The following is a 19202-nucleotide window of genomic DNA, read 5'->3' as shown; positions in this document are numbered from 1 at the left end:
AACATCCCACTCAATGTCGGGTGCGATCATACCAGCACTAATTCACCGGATCCCATCAGAACTCCGAAGTTAAGCATGCTTGGTCGAGAGCAGTACTAGGATGGGTGACCCCTTGGGAAGTCCTCGCGTTGCACCCCTTTTCGTGTTTTTCTATTTTTGATTGATTACTTGTTAACTGACGATTTTCGGCTCAAATAATCTGAATCTCGATCGGGACCAGATAAGACATGTGAAATAAACGTAGCTCAGGCACTGCCGGATTTGGACAAAATTGTAGGCTAATTTTATTGTAAACGGGCAAACGGACGAGACTCATTATTCCACAATGAGCTGGCGAGATTTTATCCGAATTCTTTCTCTAAGACCCTTTAATTTGCGATTTTCCGCTTCTGTTAAGCTTCTATTTCCTCGAGAAATCCGCTTAGGAAGTTCGAAATTCGATTCCGGTTACATTTAGTCGTATCCCAGGCATAATTATAGCTTTACATTCGCTATTTTCCTTTTCTTATTTTTTTTTCTATTTTCTGGTAACATTTAGCGATTTTTGTTGTCGTGAGCCGGTTCTGTGCGAAAGGGTATGACACAGATTACTCCGGAGACGGTTAACTCATTAAAAACAATTATTTCGACAGTTTTATCCATAATTTAAATAAACGGTCGCGACACGAGGACTTCCCAGGGAGGTCACCCATCATAGCTCTGCCATCGCGCCAGAACCTTAACTTCATTGTTCTGATTGGGCGAGAGTAGTGACGCGTGTTGTCCGTCGCCGCCCGCTCCACATGTACTCGAGGGATATAAGAAAAAACATCCCACTCAATGTAGGGTGCGATCATACCAGTACTAATACACCGGATCCCATCAGAACTCCGAAGTTAAGCGTGCTTGGGCAACAGCAGTACTAGCATGGGTGACCCCTTGGGAAGTTCTCTTGTTGCACTCCTTTTCCTATTTTTTTATTTTTGATTGATTACTTGTTGACAGACGATTTTTGCCTCAAATCATCAGAATCTCGATCGGGACTAAATAAGACATGTGAAATCAATGTAGCTCGGGCATTGCCAGATTTGGACAAAATATTAGGCTAATTTGATTGTAAACGGGCAAACGAACGGGTTACTCCGCAATGAGCGGGCGAGATTTTAGCCGAATTCCTTCTCTAAGACCCTCTAATTTGCGATTTTCCGCTTCTGTTAAGCTTCCGTTTCCTCGAGAAATCCGCTTAGGAAGTTTAAAATTCGATTCCGGTTCCATTTTATCGTATCCGAGGCATAATAATAGCTTTACATTCCCAATTTTTTTCTACTTATTTTTTTCTATTTTCTGGGAACATTTAGCGATTTTTGTTGTCGTGAGCCGGTTCTGTGCGGAAGGGTATAACGCAGATTACTCCGGAGACGGCTAACTCGTTAAAAACAATTATTTCGACTGTTTTATGCATAATTTACGTAAACGGTCGCGACACGATGACTTCTTAAGGAGGTCACCTATCCTAGCACTGCCATCGCGCCAGAACGCTTAATTTCATGGCTCTGATTGGGCGAGAGCAGTGCCGCGTATTGTCCATCGCCGCCCGCTCCTCACGTACTCGAGGGATATAAGAATAAACATCCCACTCAATGTCGGGTGCGATCATACCAGCACTAATTCACCGGATCCCATCAGAACTCCGAAGTTAAGCATGCTTGGTCGAGAGCAGTACTAGGATGGGTGACCCCTTGGGAAGTCCTCGCGTTGCACCCCTTTTCGTGTTTTTCTATTTTTGATTGATTACTTGTTAACTGACGATTTTCGGCTCAAATAATCTGAATCTCGATCGGGACCAGATAAGACATGTGAAATAAACGTAGCTCAGGCACTGCCGGATTTGGACAAAATTGTAGGCTAATTTTATTGTAAACGGGCAAACGGACGAGACTCATTATTCCACAATGAGCTGGCGAGATTTTATCCGAATTCTTTCTCTAAGACCCTCTAATTTGCGATTTTCCGCTTCTGTTAAGCTTCTATTTCCTCGAGAAATCCGCTTAGGAAGTTCGAAATTCGATTCCGGTTACATTTAGTCGTATCCCAGGCATAATTATAGCTTTACATTCGCTATTTTCCTTTTCTTATTTTTTTTTCTATTTTCTGGTAACATTTGGCGATTTTTGTTGTCGTGAGCCGGTTCTGTGCGAAAGGGTATGACACAGATTACTCCGGAGACGGTTAACTCATTAAAAACAATTATTTCGACAGTTTTATCCATAATTTAAATAAACGGTCGCGACACGAGGACTTCCCAGGGAGGTCACCCATCATAGCTCTGCCATCGCGCCAGAACCTTAACTTCATTGTTCTGATTGGGCGAGAGTAGTGACGCGTGTTGTCCGTCGCCGCCCGCTCCACATGTACTCGAGGGATATAAGAAAAAACATCCCACTCAATGTAGGGTGCGATCATACCAGTACTAATACACCGGATCCCATCAGAACTCCGAAGTTAAGCGTGCTTGGGCAACAGCAGTACTAGCATGGGTGACCCCTTGGGAAGTTCTCTTGTTGCACTCCTTTTCCTATTTTTTTATTTTTGATTGATTACTTGTTGACAGACGATTTTTGCCTCAAATCATCAGAATCTCGATCGGAACTAGATAAGACATGTGAAATCAATGTAGCTCGGGCATTGCCAGATTTGGACAAAATATTAGGCTAATTTGATTGTAAACGGGCAAACGAACGGGTTACTCCGCAATGAGCGGGCGAGATTTTAGACGAATTCCTTCTCTAAGACCCTCTAATTTGCGATTTTCCGCTTCTGTTAAGCTTCCGTTTCCTCGAGAAATCCGCTTAGGAAGTTTAAAATTCGATTCCGGTTCCATTTTATCGTATCTAAGCATAATAATAGCTTTACATTCGCTATTTCTTCTTCTTATTTTTTTTCAATTTTCTGGGAACATTTAGCGATTTTTGTTGTCGTGAGTCGGTTCTTTGCGAAAGGGTATGACGCAGATTACTCCAGAGACGGTTAACTCATTAAAAACAATTATTTCGACTGTTTTAGTCATAATTTACGTAAACGATCACGACACGAGGACTTCTCAAGAAGGTCACCCATCCTAGCTCTGCCACCGCGCCAGAACGCTTAACTTCATGGTTCTTATTGGGAGAGAGCAGTGCCGCGTGTTGTCCATCGCCACCCGCTCCTTATGTACTCGAGGAATATAAGAATAAACATCCCACTCAATGTCCGATGCGATCATACCGGCACTAATGCAACGGATCACATCAGAACTCCGAAGTTAAGCGTGCTTGGGCGAGAGCAGTACTAGGATGGGTGACCCCCTGGGAAGTCCTCGTGTTGCACCCCTTTTCGTGTTTTTTAATTTTTGATTGATTATTTGTTGACAGACGATTTTCGGCTCAAATTATCTGAATCTCGATCGGGACCAGATTAGACATGTGAAATCAACGTAGCTCGGGCACTGCCGGATTTGGACAAAATTGTAGGCTAATTTTATTGTATACGGGCAAACGGACGAGACTCATTAATACGCAAAGTGCTGGTGAGATTTTAGCCGAATTTCTTCTCTAAGACCCTCTAATTTACGATTTTCCGCTTCTGTTAAGCTTCCGTTTCCTCGAGAAATCCGCTTAGGAAGTTCGAAATTCGATTCCGGTTCTATTTTTTCGTATCCCAGGCATAATAATAGCTATACATTCGCTATTTTCTTCTTCTTATTTTTTTTCTATTTCTTTGGAACATTTAGCGATTTTTGTTGTCGTGAGCCGGTTGTGTGCGGAAGGGTATGACGCATATTACTCCGGAGACGGTTAACTCATTAAAAACAATTATTTCGACTATTTTATCCATAATTTCCGTAAACGGTCACGACACGAGGACTTTCCAGGGAGGTCACCCATCCTAGCTCTGCCATCGCGCCAGAACGCTTAACTTCATGGTTCTTATTGGGTGAGAGAAGTGCCGCGTGTTGTCCATCGTCGCCCGCTCCACACGTACTCGAGGGATATAAGAATAAACATCCCACTCAATGTCGGGTGCGATCATACTAGCACTAATACACCGGATCCAATCATAACTCCGAAGTCAAGCGTGCTTGAGCGAGAGCAGTACTAGGATGGGTGACCTCTTGGGAAGTCCTCTTGTTGCACTCCTTTTCGTGTTTTTCTATTTTTGATTAATTACTTGTTGACAGACGATTTTCGGCTCAAATCATCTGAATCTCGATCCGGACCAGATAAGACATGTGAAATCATTGTAGCTCGGGCACTGCCAGATTTGAACAAAATATTAGGCTAATTTGATTGTAAACGGGCAAACGAACGGGTTACTCCGCAATGAGCTGGCAAGATTTTAGCCGAATTCCTTCTCTAAGACCCTATAATTTGCGATTTTCCGCTTTTGTTAAGCTTCTGTTTCCTCGAGAAATATGCTTAGGAAGTTCGAAATTCGATTCCTTCGCTATTTTTTTCTTCTTATTTTTTTCTATTTTCTGGGAACATTTAGCGATTTTTGTTGTCGTGAGCCGGTTCTGTGCGGAAAGGGTATGACGCAGATTACTCTGGAGATGGTGAACTCATTAAAAACAATTATTTCGTCTGTTTTAGCCATAATTTACGTAAACGGTCACGACACGAGGACTTCTCAGGAAGGTCTCTCATCCTAGCTAGGCCATCGCGCCAGAATCCTTAACTTCATGGTTCCTAATGGGCGAGAGCATGCCGCGTGTTGTCCATCGCCCCCCGCTCTACATGTACTCGAGGGATATAAGAATAAACATCCCACTCAATGTCAGGTGCTATCATACCAGCACTAATGCATCGGATCCCATCAGAACTCCGAAGTTAAGCGTGCTTGGGCGAGAGCAGTACTAGGATTGGTGACCCTCTGGGAAGTCCTCGTGTTTCACCCCTTTTCGTGTTTTTCTATTTTTGATTGATTACTTGTTGACAGACGATTTTTGGCTCAAATCATCTGAATCTCGATTGAGACTAGATAAGACATGTGAAATCAACATAGCTTGGGCACTGCCGGATTTGGACAAAATTGAAGGCTACTTTAATTGTAAACGGGCAAACGAACGAGACTCATTACTCCGCAATGAGCTGGCGAGATTTTAGTCGAATTCCTTCTCTAAAACACTCTAATTTTCGATTTTTCGCTTCTGTTAAGTTTTCGTTTCTTCGAGAAATCCGCTTAGGAAGTTCGAAATTCGATTCCGGTTCAATTTTTTCGTATCCCAGGCATAATAATAGCTTTACATTCGCTATTTTCTTCTTCTTATTTTTTTCTATTTCTTTGAAACATTTAACGATTTTTGTTGTCGTGAGCCGGTTCTGTGCGGAAGGGTATGACGAAGAATAATCCGGAGATGGTTAACTCATTAAAAAAAATTATTTCGACTGTTTTATCCATAATTTACATAAACGATCGCGACACGAGGACTTCCCATGGAGGTCACCCATCCTAGCACTGCCATCGCGCTAGAACGCTTAACTTCATGGTTCATATTGGGCGAGAGCAGTGCCGCGTGTTGTCCATCGCCGACCGCTCCACACGTACTGAATAAGAATAAACATCCCACTCAATGTTGGGTGCGATCTTACCAGCACTTATGCACCGGATCCCATCATAACTCCGAAGTTAAGCGTGCCATGGCGAGAGCAGTACTAGGATGCGTGACCCCCTGGGAAGTCCTCGTGTTGCACCCCTTTTCGTGTTCTTAAATTTTTGATCGATTGCTTGTTGACAGACGATTTTCGGCTCAAATCATCAGAATCTCGATCGGGACCAGATAAGACATGTGAAATCAACGTAGCTCGGGCACTGCCGGATTTGGACAAAATTGTAGGCTAATTTGATTGTAAACGGGCAAACGAACGAGACTCATTACTGCGAAATGAGGTGGTGAGATTTTAGCCGAATTCCTTCTGTCAGACCCTGTAATTTGCGATTTACCGCTTTTGTTAAGCTTCTGTTTCCTCGAAAAATCTGCTTAGGAAGTTTGAAATTTGATTCCGGTTCCAATTAGCGATTTTTGTTGTCATGAGCCGGTTCTGTGCGGAATAGTATGACGCAGATTACTCCGGAGACGGTTAACTCATTAAAAACAATTATTTCGACTGTTTTATCCATAATTTACGTAAACGGTCGCGACACGAGGTTTTTCCATCGAGGTCACCCATCCTAGCTCTGCTATCGCGCCAGAACGGTTAACTTCATGGTTCTGATTGGGCGAAAGTAGTGCCGCGTATTGTCCATCGCCGCCCGCTACACACGTACTCGAGGAATATAAGAATAAACATCCCACTCAATGTCGAATTGCAATCACACGAGCATTAATGCACCGGATCCCATCAGAACTCCGAAGTTAATCGTGCTTGGGCGAGAGGAAGTCCTCGTGTTGTACACCTTTTCGTGTTTTTCTATTTTTGATTACCTATTGACAGACGATTTTCGGCTCAAATCATCTGAATCTCGATCGGGACCAGATAAAACATGTGAAACCAACGTAGCTCAGGCACTGCTGGATTTGGACAAAATTGTGACCTAATTTGATTGTAAACGGGCAAACGAACGAGACTCATTACTTCGCAATTAGCTGGCGAGATTTTAGCCGAATTCCTTCTCTAAGACCCTCTAATTTGCGATTTACCGCTTATGTTAAGCTTTCGTTTCCTCGAAAAATCCGCTTAGGCAGTTCGAAATTCGATTCCGGTTCCATTTTATCGTATCCCTGGCATAATAATAGCTTTACATTCGTTATTTCCATCTTTTTTTATCTATTTTTTGGGAACATTTATCGATTTTTGTTGTCGTGAGCAAGCTCTGTGCGGAAGGGTATGACGCATATTACTCCGGAGACGGCTAACTCGTTAAAAACAATTATTTCGACTGTTTTAGCCATAATTTACGTAAACGGTCGCGACACGAGTACTTCCCAGGGAGGTCACCCATCCTAGCTCTGTCATCGCGCCAGAACGCTTAAATTCATGGTTTTGATTGAGCGAGAGCAGTGCCGCGTGTTGTCCATCGCCGTCCGCTCCACACGTACACGAAGGATATAAGAATAAACATCCCACTCAATGTCGGGAGCGATCATACCAGCACTAATGCACCAGATCCCATCAGAACTCCGAAGTTAAGCGTGCTTGGGCGAAAGCAGTACTAAGATGGGTGACCCGACCACCTGGGAAGTCCTGGTGTTTCACCCCTTTTCGTGTTATTCTATTTTTGATTACTTGTTGACAGACGATTTTCGGCTCAAATCATCTGAATCTCGATCAGGACCAGATAAGACAAGTGAAATCAACGTAACTTGGGCACTGCCGGATTTGGACTAAATTGTAGGCTAATTTGATGGTAAACGGGGGCAAACAGACGAGACTCATTACTCCGCAATGAACTGGCGAGATTTTAGCCAAATTCCTTCTCTAAGACCCTCAAATTAGCGATTTTCCGCTTCTGTTAAGCTTGCGATTCCTCGAAAAATTTGCTTAGGAAGTTCGAAATTCGATTCCGGTTCCATTTTACCGTATCACAGGCATAATAATAGCTTTACATTCGCTATTTTCAACTTATTTTTTATTCTATTTTCTGGGAGCATTGAGCGATTTTTGTTGTCGTGAGCCGGTTCTGTGCGGAAGGGTATGACGCAGATTACTCTGGAGACGGTTAACTCATTAAAAACAATTATTTCGACTGTTTTATCCATAATTTACGTAAACGATCGCGACACGGGGACTTACCATGGAAGTCACCCATCATAGCTCTGCCATCGCGCCAGAAAGCTTAACTTCATGGTTCTGATTGGGTGAGAGCAGTGCCGCGTGTTGTCCATCGTCGCCCGCTCCACACGTACTCAAGGGATATAAGAATAAACATCCCACTCAATGTCGGGTGCGATCATACCATCACTAATGCACCGGATCCCATCAGAACTCCGAAGTTAAGCGCGTTTGGGCGAGAGCAGTACCAGGATGGGTGACCCCCTAGGAAGTCCTCGTGTTGCACCCCTTTTCTTGTTTTTTAATTTTTTATTGATTGCTTGTTGACAGACGATTTTCGGCTCAAATCATCTTAATCTCGATCGGGACCAGATAAGACATGTGAAATCAACGTAGCTCGGGCACTGCCGGATTTGGACAAAATTGTAGGCTAATTTTATTGTAAACGGGCAAACGGACGAGACTCATTACTCCGCAAAGAGTTGGCGAGATTTTAGCTAAATTCCTTCTCTAAGACCCTCTAATTTGCGATTTACCGCTTCTGTTAAGCTTCCGTTTCCTCGAGAAATCCGCTTATGAAGTTCGAAATTCGATTCCGGTTACATTTTATCGTGTCCCAGGCATAATAAAAGCTTTACATTCGCTATTTTCTTCTTCTTATTTTTTTCCTATTTTCTGGGAACATTTAGAGATGTTTGTTGTCGTGAGCCGGTTCTGTGCGGAAGGGTATGACGTAGATTACTTCGGAGAGGGTTAACTCATTAAAAACAATTATTTTGACTGTTTTAGCCATAATTTACGTAAACAGTCGCGACACGAGGACTTCCCAGGGAGGTCACCATCCTAGCTCTGCCATCGTGCCAGAACGCTTAACTTCATGGTTTTGATTGGGCGAGAGCAGTGCCGCGTGTTGTCCATCGCCGCCCGCTCCAAACGTGCTCGAGGGATATAAGAATAAACATCCCACTCAATTTCGCGTGCGATCATATCAGCACTAACGCACCGGATCTCATCAGAACTCCGAAGTTAAGTGTGCTTGGACGAGAGCAGTACCAGGGTGGGTGACCCCCTGGGAAGTCCTCGGGTTGCACCCTTTTCGTGTTTTTCTATTTTTGATTACTTGTTGACAGACGATTTTCGGCCTAAATCATTTGAATCTCGATCAGAACCAGATAAGACATGTGAAATGAAAGTAGCTCGGGCACTGCCGGATTTGGACAAAATTGTAGGCTAATTTGATTGTAAAGGGGCAAACGGACGAGACTCATTATTACGCAATGAGCTGACGAGATTTTAGCCGAATTTCTTCTCTAAGACCCTCTAATTTGCGATTTAACGCTTCTGTTAAGCTTTCGTTTCATCATAAAATCCGCTTAGGATGTTCGAAATTCGATTCCGGTTCCATTTTATCGTATCCCAGGCATAATAATAGCTTTATATTCGCTATTTTTTCCTTCTTATTTTTTTTTTCTATTTTCTGGGAACATGTAGCGATTTTTGTTGTCGTGAGCCGGTTCTGTGCTGAAGGGTATGACGCAGATTACTCCGGAGACGGTTAACTCAATTAAAACAATTATTTTGACTGTTTTATCCATAATTTACGTAAACGGTCGCGAAACGAGGACTTACCATGGAAGTCACCCATCCTAGCTTTGCCATCGCGCCAGAACGCTTAACTTCATGGTTCTGATTGGGCGAGAGCAGTGCCGCGTGTTGTCCATCGTCGCCCGCTCCACACGTACTCAAGGGATATAAGAATAAACATCCCACTCAATGTCGGGTCGTGTTTTTTAATTTTTTATTGATTGCTTGTTGACAGACGATTTTCGGCTCAAATCATCTGAATATCGATCGGGACCAGATAGGATATGTGAAATCAACGTAGCTCGGGCACTGCTGGATTTGGACAAAATTGTAGGCTAATTTGATTGTAAACGGGCAAACAAACGAGACTCATTACTGCGCAATGAGGTGGCGAGATTTTAGCCGTATTCCTTCTCTTAGACCCTGTAATTTGCGATTTACCGCTTCTGTTAAGCTTCCGTTTCCTCGAAAAATCTGCATAGGAAGTTTGAAATTCGATTCCGGTTCCATTTTATCGTATCTCAGGCATAATAATAGCTTTACATTCGCTATTTTCTTTTTCTTATTTTTTTATTATTTTTGTGGAACATTTATCGATTTTTGTTGTCGTGAGCCGGTTCTGTGCGGAAGGGTATGACGCAGATTAATCCAGAGACGGTTAACTCATTAAAAAAAATTATTTCGACTGTTTTATCCCTAATTTACGTAAACGGTGGCGACACGAGGACTTCCAAGGGAGGTCACCCATCCTAGCTCTGCCATCGCGCCAGAACGCTTAATTTCATGGTTCTGATTGGGCGAGAGCAGTGCCGTGTGTTGTCCATCGTCGCCCGCTCCGCATGTACTCGAGGGATATAAGAATAAACATCCCACTTAGTGTCGGGTGCGATCATACCAGCACTAATGCACCGGTTCCCATCAGAACTCCGAAGTTGGGCGTGCTTGGGCGAGAGCAGTACTAGGATGGGTGACCCCCTGGGAAGTCCTCGTGTTGCTCCTCTTTTCGTGTTTTTCTATTTTTGATTACTTGTTGACAGACGATTTTCGGCTCAAATCATCTGAATCTCGATCGGGACCAGATAAGACATGTGAAATCAACGTAGCTCGGGCACAGCTGGATTTGGACAAAATTGTAACCTAATTTGATGGTAAACGGGCAAACGAACGAGACTCATTACTTCGCAATGAGCTGGCGAGATTTTAGCCGAATTCCTTCTCTAAGACCCTCTAATTTGCGATTTACCGCTTCTTTTAAGCTTCCGTTTCCTCGAGAAATCCGCTTAGGCAGTTCGAAATTCGATTCCGGTTCTATTTTATCGTATCCCTGGCATAATAATAGCTTTACATTCGCTATTTTCTTCTTCTTATTTTTTTTTATTTTTTGGGAACATTTATCGATTTTTGTTGTCGTGAGCCGGTTCTGTGCGGAAGGGTAGGACGCAGATTACTCCGGAGAAGGTTAACTCATTAAAAACAATTATTTCGACTGTTTTTGCCATAATTTACATAAACAGTCGCGACACGAGTACTTCCCAGGGAGGTCACCCATCCTAGCTCTGCCATCGCGCCAGAACGCTTAACTTCATGGTTTTGATTGGGCGAGAGCAGTGCCACGTGTTGTCCATCGCCGCCCGCTCCACACGTACTCGAGGGATATAAGAATAAACATCGCACTCAATGTCGCGTGCGATCATATCAGCACTAACGCACCGGATATCATCAGAACTCCGAAGTTAAGCGTGCTTGGCCGGGAGAGTACCAGGGTGGGTGACCCCCTGGGAAGTCCTCGTGTTGCATCCTTTTTCGTGTTTTTCTATTTTTGATTACTTGTTGACAGACGATTTTTGGCTCAAATCATTTGAATCTCGATCGGACCAGATAAGACATGTGAAATCAACGTAGCTCGGGCACTGCCGAGTTTGGACAAAATTGTAGCCTAATTTGATTGTAAATGGGCAAACGAACGAGACTCATTGCTCCGCAAAGAGCTGGCGAGATTTTAGCCGAATTCCTTCTCTAAGACCCTCTAATTTGCGATTTCAGTTCTTGTTAACGTTTTGTTTCCTCGAAAGATCCGCTTAGGAAGTTTGAAATTCTATTCTAGTTCCATTTTATCGTAACCCAAGCATAATAATAGCTTTACATTCGCTATTTTATTCTTCTTAATGTCGGGTGCGATCATACCAGCACTAATGCACCGGTTCACATCAGAACTCCGAAGTTAGGCGTGCTTGGGCGAGACTCATTGCTATACCCTTCGCAATGAGCTGGCGAGATTTTAGCCGAATTTCCTCACTAAGAACCTCTAATTTGCGATTTACCGCTTCTGTTAAGCTTCCGTTTCCTCGAGAAATCTACTTAGGCAGTTCGAAATTCGATTCCGGTTCCATTTTATCGTATCCCAGGCATAATAATAGCTTTACATTCGCTATTTTGTTATTCTTATTTTTTTTCTATTTACTGGGAACATTTAGCGATTTTTGTTGTCGTGAGCCGGTTCTGTGCGGAAGGGTATGACGCAGATTACTCCGGAGACGGTTAACTCATTAAAAACAATTATTTCGACTGTTTTATCCATAATTTACGTAAACCTTCGCGACACGAGGACTTCCTAGGGAGGTCACCCATCCTAGCTTTGCCATCGTGCTAGAACGGTTAACTTCATGGTTCTGATTGGGGGAGAGCAGTACCGCGTGTTGTCCATTGCCGTCCGCTTCACACGTACTAGAGGGATATAAGAATAAACATCCCACTCAATGTCGGGTGCCATCATACCAGCACTAATGCACCGGATCCCATCTGATCTCCGAAGTTAAGCGTACTTGGGCGAGGGCACTACTAGGATGGGTGACCCCTTGGGAAGTCCTCGTGTTGCACCCCTTTTCGTGTTTTTCTATTTTTAAATGATTACTTGTTGACTGACGATTTTAGGCTCAAATCATTTGAATCTCGATCGGTACCAGATAAGACATGTGAAATCAACGTAGCTCGGGGAGTGCCAGATTTGGACATAAATGTAGGTCAATTTGATTGTAAACGGGCAAACGAACGAGACTCATTACTCGGCAAAGAGCTGGCGAGATTTTAGCCGAATTCCTTCTCTAAGACCCTCTAATTTGCGATTTTTCTTTTCTGTTAAGTTTCTGTTTCCTCAGATCCCATCAGAACTTCGAAGTTAAGCGTGAATGGGCGAGAGCATTACTAGGATGGGTAACCCCCTGGGAAGTCCTCGTGTTGCACCCCATTTCGTGTTTTTCAATTTTAGATTGATTACTTGTTGACAGATGATTTTCGGTTCAAATCATCTGAATCTCGATCGGACCAGATTAGACATGTGAAATCAACGTAGCTCGGGCACTGTCGGATTTGGACAAAATTGTAGGCTAATTTGATTGTAAACGGGCAAACGAACGAGACTCATTACTCGGCAATGAGCTGGCGAGATTTTAGCCGAATTCCTTCTCTAAGACCCTCTAATTTGCAATTTTCCTCTTCTGTTAAATTTCTGTTTCCTCGAGAAATCCGCTAAGGAAGTTCGAAATTCGATTCCGGTTTTATTTTATCGTATCTCAGGCATAATAATAGCTTTACATTCGCTATTTTCTTCTTCTTATTTTTTTTCTATTTTCTAAGAACATTTAGCGATTTTTGTTGTCGTGAGCCGGTTCTGTGCGGAGGGGTATGACGCAGATTACTTCGGAGACGGTTAACTCATTAAAAACAATTATTTCGACAGTTTTATCCATAATTTACGTAAACGATCGCGACACAAGCACTTACCAGGGAGATCACCCATCCTAGCTTTGCCATCGCGCCAGAACGCTTAACTTCTTGGTTCTGATTGGGGGAGAGCAGTACCGCGTGTTGTCCATTGCCGTCCGCTCCACACGTACTAGAGGGATTAAAGAATAAACATCCCACTCAATGTCGGTTGCCATCATACCAGCACTAATGCACCGGATTCCATCAGAACTCCGAAGTTAAGCGTGCTTGGGCGAGGGCAGTACTAGGATGGGTGACACCCAGAGAAGTCCTCGTGTTGCACCCCTTTTCGTGTTTTTCTATTTTTGATTGATTACTTCTTGACTGACGATTTTTGGCTCAAATCATCTGAATCTCGATCGGGACCAGATAAGACATGTGAAATCAACGTAGCTCGGGCAGTGCCGGATTTGGACATAATTGTAGGCCAATTTGATTGTAAACGGGAAAACGAGCGAGACTCATTACTCGGCAAAGAGCTGGCGAGATTTTAGCCGAATTCCTTCTCTAAGACCCTCTAATTTGCGATTTTCCGCTTCTGTTAAGCTTCCGTTTCCTCGAGAAATCCGCTTAGGAAGTTCGAAATTCGATTCCGGTTCTATTTTATCGTATCCCAGGAATAATAATAGCTTTACATTCGCTATTTTGTTCTTCTTATTTTTTTCTATTTACTGGGAACATTTAGCGATTTTTGTTGTTAATAGCCGGTTCTGTACGAAAGGGTATGACGCAGATTAATCCGGAGACGGTTAACTCATTAAAAACAATTATTTTGACTGTTTTATCCATAATTTTCGTAAACGGTCGCGACACGAGGACTTCCCAGGGAGGTCACCCATCCTAGCTCTACCATCGCGCCAGAACGCTTAACTTCATGGTTCTGATTGGGCGAGAGCAGTGCCGCGTGTTGTACATCGCCTCCCGCTCTACACGTACTCGAGGGATATAAGAATAAACATCCCACTCAATGTCAGGTGCGATCATACCAGCACTAATGCACCGGATCCCATCGGAACTTCGAAGGTAAGCGTGCTTGGGCGAGAGTAGTACTAGAATGGGTGACACCCTGGGTAGTCCTCGTGTTGCACCTCTTTTCTTGTTTTTCTATTTTTGATTACTTGTTGATAGACGATTTTCGGCTCAAATCATTTGAATCTCGATCGGGACCATATAAGACGTGAATTCAACGTAGCTCGGGCACTGCCGAATTTGGACAAAATTGTAGGCTAATTTGATTGTACACGGGCAAACGAACGAGACTCATTACTCGGCAATGAGCTGGCGAGATTTTAGCCAAATTCCTTCTCTAAGACCCTCTAATTTGCAATTTTCCGCTTCTGTTAAGCTTCTGTTTCCTCGAGAAATCCACTTTGGAAGTTCAAAATTCGATTTCGGGTCCATTTTATTGTATCCCAGACATAATAATTATTTTACATTTGCTATTTTCTTCTTTTTATTTTTTTTTTCTATTTTCTGGGAACATTTAGCGATTTTTGTTGTCGTGAGCCGGTTCTGTGCGGAAGAGTATGACGCAGATTACTCCGGAGACGGTTAACTCATTAAAAACAATTATTTTGACTGTTTTATACATAATTTACGTAAACGGTCGCGACACGAGAACTTCCCAGGGAGGTCACCCATCCTAGCTCTGTCATCGCGCCAGAACGTTTAACTTCATGGTTTTGATTGGGTGAGAGCAGTGCCGCGTGTTGTCCATCGTCGTCCGCTCCACACGTACTCGAGGGATATAAGAATAAACATCCCACACAATGTTGGGTGCGATCATACCAGCACTAATGCACCGGGTCGCATCAGAACTCCGAAGTTACGCGTGCTTGGGCGAGAGCAGTACTAGGATGGTTGACCCCCTGGAAAGTCCTCGTGTTGCACCCCTTTTCGTGTTTTTCAATTTTTGATTGATTACATGTTGACAGACGATTTTCGGCTCAAATCATCTGAATCTCGATCGGGACCAGATTAGACATGTGAAATCAACGTAGCTCGGACAATGTCGGATTTGGACAAAATTGTAGGCTAATTTGATTGTAAACGGGCAAACGAACGAGACTCATTACTCGGCAATGAGCTGGCGAGATTTTAGCCGAATTCCTTCTCTAAGACCCTCTAATTTGCGATTTCCCGCTTCTGTTAAGCTTTCGTTTCCTCGAGAAATCCGCTAATGAAGTTCGAAATTCGATTCCGGTTCCATTTTATCGTATCTCAGGCATAATAATAGCTTTACTTTCGCTATTTTTTTCTTCTTATTTTTTTTCTATTTTCAGGGAACATTAACGATTTTTGTTGTCGTGAGCCGGTTTTGTGCGGAAGGGTATGACGCAGATTACTCCGGAGACGGTTAACTCATTAAAAACAATTATTTCGACTGTTTTATCCATAATTTTCGTAAAAGGTCGCGACATGAGGGCTTCCTAGGGAGGTCACCCATCCTTGCTCTGCCATCGCGCCAGAACGCTTAACTTCAAGGTTCTGATTGGGCGAGAGCAGTGCCGCGTGCTGTCCATCGCCTCCCGCTCCACACGTACTCGAGGGATATAAGAATAAACATCCCACTCAATGTCGGGTGCGATCATACCAGCACTAATGCACCGGATCCCTTCGGAACTCCGAAGTTGAGCGTGCTTGGGCGAGAGCAGTACTCGGATGGGTGACCCCTTGGGAAGTCCTCGTGTTGCACCCCTTTTCGTGTTTTTCTATTTTTAAATGATTACTTGTTGACTGACGATTTTAGGCTCAAATCATTTGAATCTCGATCGGTACCAGATAAGACATGTGAAATCAACGTAGCTCGGGGAGTGCCAGATTTGGACATAAATGTAGGTCACTTTGATTGTAAACGGGCAAACTAACGAGACTCATTACTCGGCAAAGAGCTGGCGAGATTTTAGCCGAATTCCTTCTCTAAGACACTCTAATTTGCGATTTGTCGCTTTTGTTAAGTTTCCGTTTCCTCGAGAAATCCGCTTAGGAAGTTCCAAATTCGATTCCGGTTCCATTTTATCGTATCCCAGGAATAATAATAGCTTTACATTCGCTATTTTGTTCTTCTTATTTTTTTTCTATTTTCTGGAAACATTTAGTGATTTTTGTTGTCGTGAGCCGGTTCTGTGCGGAAGAGAATGACGCAGATTACTCCGGAGATGGTTAACTCATTAAAAACAATTATTTCGACTGTTTTATCCATAATTTTCGTAAACGGTCGCGACACGAGCACTTCCCAGGGAGGTCACCCATCCTAGCTCTACCATAGCGCCAGAACGCTTAACTTCATAGTTATTTTTGGGCGAGAGCAGTGCCGCGTGTTGTACATCGCCTCCCGCTCCACACGTACTCCAGGGATATAAGAGTAAACATCCCACTCAATGTTGGGTGCGATCATACCAGCACTAATGCATCGGATCCCATCAAACCTCCGAAGTTAAGCGTGCTTGGGCGAGAGCAGTACTAGGATGGGTGACTTCCTAGGAAGTCCTTGTGTTGCACCTCTTTTCGTGTTTTTCTATTTTTTATTACTTGTTGACAGACGATTTTCGGCTCAAATCTTCAGAATCTCGATCCGGACCAGATAAGACATGTGAAATCAACGTAGCTCGGGCAGTGCCGGATTTGGACATAATTGTAGGCCAATTTTATTGTAAACGGGCAAACAAACGAGACTCATTACTCGGCAAAGAGCTGGCGAGATTTTAGCCGAATTCCTTCACTAAGACCCTCTAATTTGCGATTTTCCGCTTTTGTTAAGCTTCCGTTTCCTCGAGAAATCCACTTAGGAAGTTCGAAATTCGATTCCGGTTCCATTTTATCGTATCCCAGGAATAATAATAGCTTTACATTCGCTATTTTGTTCTTCTTATTTTTTTTCTATTTACTGGGAACATTTAGCGATTTTTGTTGTCGTGAGCCGGTTCTGTGCGGAAGGGTATGACGCAGATTACTCCGGAGACGGTTAACTCATTAAAAACAATTATTTTGACTGTTTTATCCATAATTTTCGTAAACGGTCGCGACACGAGGACTTCCCAGGGAGGTCACCCATCCTAGCTCTGCCACGCGCTAGAACGCTTAACTTCATGGTTCTGATTGGGCGAGAGCAGTGCCGCGTGTTGTCCATCGCCTTCCGCTCCACACGTACTCGAGGGATATAAGAATAAACATCTCACTCAATGTCGGGTGCGATCATTCCAGCACTAATGCACCGGATCCCATCGGAACTCCGAAGTTAAGCGTGCTTGGGCGAGAGCAGTACTAGGATGGGTGACACGTCACCCCTGGGTAGTCCCTCTTGCAACTTTTTTGTGTTTTTCTATTTTTGATTACTTGTTGACAGACGATTTTTGGCTCAAATCATATGAATCTAGATCGGGACCAAATAAGACATGTGAAATCAACGTAGCTCGGGCACTGCCGGATTTGGACAAAATTGTAGGCTAATTTGATTGTAAAGGGGCAAACGAACGAGACTCATTACTCCGCAATGATCTGGCGAGATTTTAGCCGAATTCCTTCTCTAAGACCCTCTAATTTTCGATTTTCCGTGTCTGTTAAGCTTCTGTTTCTTCGAGAAATCCGCTTAGGAAGTTTGAAATTCGATTTCGGTTCCATTTTATCGTATCCCAGACATAATAATTATTTTACATTTGCGATTTTCTTCTTTTTTTTTTTTTCTATTTTCTGGGAACATTTAGCGATGTTTGTTGTCGTGAGCCGGTTCTGCGCGGAAGAGTATGACGCAGAATACTCCGGAGACGGTTAACCTCATTAAAAACAATTATTCGACTGTTTTATCCATAATTTACGTAAACGGTCGCGACACGAGGACTTCCCAGGGAGGTCACCCATCCTAGCTCTGTCATCGCGCCAGAACGCTTAACTTCATGGTTTTGATTGGGTGAGAGCAGTGCCGCGTGTTGTCTATCGCCGCCCGCTCCACACGTACTCGAGGGATATAGATGTCACAGCTTTCCGGCGCCCAGGGCCCCCCCAATAATATGAGCCGAGCCCCAAGCACGGGTAGCGTTCATCATGCACCCATTGTCGATGGAAGACATGGAAATTATAAACAAATTTATAATTCCCCTTATTGGGCTTGATATTAATTTTGAATCTTATTCAAAATGAGGGTTTTTAATTTTGAAAGGTCTCATCATTAATTTATTTAAAAGCTCGCCATGTTTGATCGTATGTTTGTCAGATTCATGCAACTTTGTTATTATCATAATAATAACGCATATACTCATTATTTATAACACATGATGCATATATTATAACAGTAAACAAAACAAGGATGATCAATCGCCCCAAACTAATGGCCCGTGTGAGCTAAACACGGGCCTAGGTCCAATCCTAGGGAAATGCATGGGATGCAAATGCAACTATTACATTAGCTTCCAATATTTACATGTCTTCGATCTTCATAATCATCATGGCCACCATCTTCCAATCTTGATCATCCACTATACTAATATTTACAAATAAATATTAATGGCAAATAGGGATACATCTCATGGGGGTGGGAACGGGCCATAAACCAAGCCCACTTTATAAATTGATAATTATTACATCATTCAACACAAAATATCCTAGCATACACCTAGCAAATTGGGTTTGGGCTTTTGATCATCCTTCATGCATAATATCACATATCATACACCATCAATTAATTATCACAATAATTAATTGATCCAATATTATATATCTTGATCCAATCACTAACCGCCACGATTAATAACTAAATTAACAAAGTATACAAACTCCTTTGTCTACTTTCTAATTAATTTATTTATAACCGAATTTCTTGTAAATCACCATTTACTATAAATAATTAAAGTCTAACTTCAATTATTTATTTCATGAGAAAATATTTGCAAATTTTGTAAATTTAAACTTAAGGGCCCAAAAAATCATTTTTCACCAAAAACATTTTGGCCCATTTAAATTTCACAAATATGTTAGCCATCTAATGGCCCAACAACTCAAGGTCCATGACACTTTGATATTTCAAAACACTTTTGAAAACCCTAGTCGTCATCGCCGTCGCCAGAGCTCCGTCGCCCGATTCCGGCCAACCCAAAATTTTTTTTTTTTAATTTTTCAATGGGGCTGTTCGGGCAA

At 42.9% G+C, this 19202-nt stretch overlaps 17 non-coding genes and 3 pseudogenes across 17 annotated transcripts; all 20 read left to right on the top strand.

The window, feature by feature from the left end:
• The first annotated feature begins 18 nt into the window (after positions 1–18).
• LOC142514824 (5S ribosomal RNA) lies at positions 19–137 on the top strand. The gene has a single exon (XR_012810701.1). It is a non-coding gene; the product is annotated as a 5S ribosomal RNA (ribosomal RNA).
• A 687-nt stretch (positions 138–824) lies between these two features.
• Positions 825–943, top strand: LOC142508259 (5S ribosomal RNA). Its single transcript, XR_012806481.1, has one exon. It is a non-coding gene; the product is annotated as a 5S ribosomal RNA (ribosomal RNA).
• Positions 944–1624: 681 nt separating this feature from the next.
• LOC142514823 (5S ribosomal RNA) lies at positions 1625–1743 on the top strand. The gene has a single exon (XR_012810700.1). It is a non-coding gene; the product is annotated as a 5S ribosomal RNA (ribosomal RNA).
• Positions 1744–2430: 687 nt separating this feature from the next.
• Positions 2431–2549, top strand: LOC142508258 (5S ribosomal RNA). The gene has a single exon (XR_012806480.1). It is a non-coding gene; the product is annotated as a 5S ribosomal RNA (ribosomal RNA).
• A 680-nt stretch (positions 2550–3229) lies between these two features.
• On the top strand, positions 3230–3348 carry LOC142516020 (5S ribosomal RNA). The gene has a single exon (XR_012811836.1). It is a non-coding gene; the product is annotated as a 5S ribosomal RNA (ribosomal RNA).
• A 687-nt stretch (positions 3349–4035) lies between these two features.
• Positions 4036–4154, top strand: LOC142510968 (5S ribosomal RNA; annotated as a pseudogene).
• A 639-nt stretch (positions 4155–4793) lies between these two features.
• Positions 4794–4912, top strand: LOC142508585 (5S ribosomal RNA). Its single transcript, XR_012806792.1, has one exon. It is a non-coding gene; the product is annotated as a 5S ribosomal RNA (ribosomal RNA).
• Positions 4913–5592: 680 nt separating this feature from the next.
• LOC142509406 (5S ribosomal RNA) lies at positions 5593–5711 on the top strand. Its single transcript, XR_012807581.1, has one exon. It is a non-coding gene; the product is annotated as a 5S ribosomal RNA (ribosomal RNA).
• Positions 5712–7090: 1379 nt separating this feature from the next.
• Positions 7091–7214, top strand: LOC142511461 (5S ribosomal RNA; annotated as a pseudogene).
• Positions 7215–7897: 683 nt separating this feature from the next.
• On the top strand, positions 7898–8016 carry LOC142514721 (5S ribosomal RNA). Its single transcript, XR_012810602.1, has one exon. It is a non-coding gene; the product is annotated as a 5S ribosomal RNA (ribosomal RNA).
• A 686-nt stretch (positions 8017–8702) lies between these two features.
• Positions 8703–8821, top strand: LOC142507086 (5S ribosomal RNA). The gene has a single exon (XR_012805351.1). It is a non-coding gene; the product is annotated as a 5S ribosomal RNA (ribosomal RNA).
• A 1371-nt stretch (positions 8822–10192) lies between these two features.
• Positions 10193–10311, top strand: LOC142507412 (5S ribosomal RNA). The gene has a single exon (XR_012805671.1). It is a non-coding gene; the product is annotated as a 5S ribosomal RNA (ribosomal RNA).
• Positions 10312–10993: 682 nt separating this feature from the next.
• On the top strand, positions 10994–11111 carry LOC142510145 (5S ribosomal RNA). Its single transcript, XR_012808275.1, has one exon. It is a non-coding gene; the product is annotated as a 5S ribosomal RNA (ribosomal RNA).
• Positions 11112–12072: 961 nt separating this feature from the next.
• LOC142516085 (5S ribosomal RNA) lies at positions 12073–12191 on the top strand. Its single transcript, XR_012811899.1, has one exon. It is a non-coding gene; the product is annotated as a 5S ribosomal RNA (ribosomal RNA).
• Positions 12192–13240: 1049 nt separating this feature from the next.
• Positions 13241–13359, top strand: LOC142507179 (5S ribosomal RNA). The gene has a single exon (XR_012805441.1). It is a non-coding gene; the product is annotated as a 5S ribosomal RNA (ribosomal RNA).
• Positions 13360–14045: 686 nt separating this feature from the next.
• Positions 14046–14164, top strand: LOC142507365 (5S ribosomal RNA). Its single transcript, XR_012805625.1, has one exon. It is a non-coding gene; the product is annotated as a 5S ribosomal RNA (ribosomal RNA).
• Positions 14165–14847: 683 nt separating this feature from the next.
• On the top strand, positions 14848–14966 carry LOC142506877 (5S ribosomal RNA). The gene has a single exon (XR_012805152.1). It is a non-coding gene; the product is annotated as a 5S ribosomal RNA (ribosomal RNA).
• Positions 14967–15652: 686 nt separating this feature from the next.
• On the top strand, positions 15653–15771 carry LOC142515077 (5S ribosomal RNA). Its single transcript, XR_012810939.1, has one exon. It is a non-coding gene; the product is annotated as a 5S ribosomal RNA (ribosomal RNA).
• Positions 15772–16458: 687 nt separating this feature from the next.
• Positions 16459–16577, top strand: LOC142507307 (5S ribosomal RNA). The gene has a single exon (XR_012805567.1). It is a non-coding gene; the product is annotated as a 5S ribosomal RNA (ribosomal RNA).
• A 682-nt stretch (positions 16578–17259) lies between these two features.
• Positions 17260–17382, top strand: LOC142512776 (5S ribosomal RNA; annotated as a pseudogene).
• The last annotated feature ends 1820 nt before the right edge of the window (positions 17383–19202 follow it).

Source organism: Primulina tabacum, chromosome 10 (genome assembly GCF_025594145.1).
Source record: "Primulina tabacum isolate GXHZ01 chromosome 10, ASM2559414v2, whole genome shotgun sequence".
In the NCBI taxonomy this organism is placed as follows: Eukaryota; Viridiplantae; Streptophyta; class Magnoliopsida; order Lamiales; family Gesneriaceae; genus Primulina; species Primulina tabacum.
This window is presented reverse-complemented; position numbering and strand designations above follow the sequence as displayed.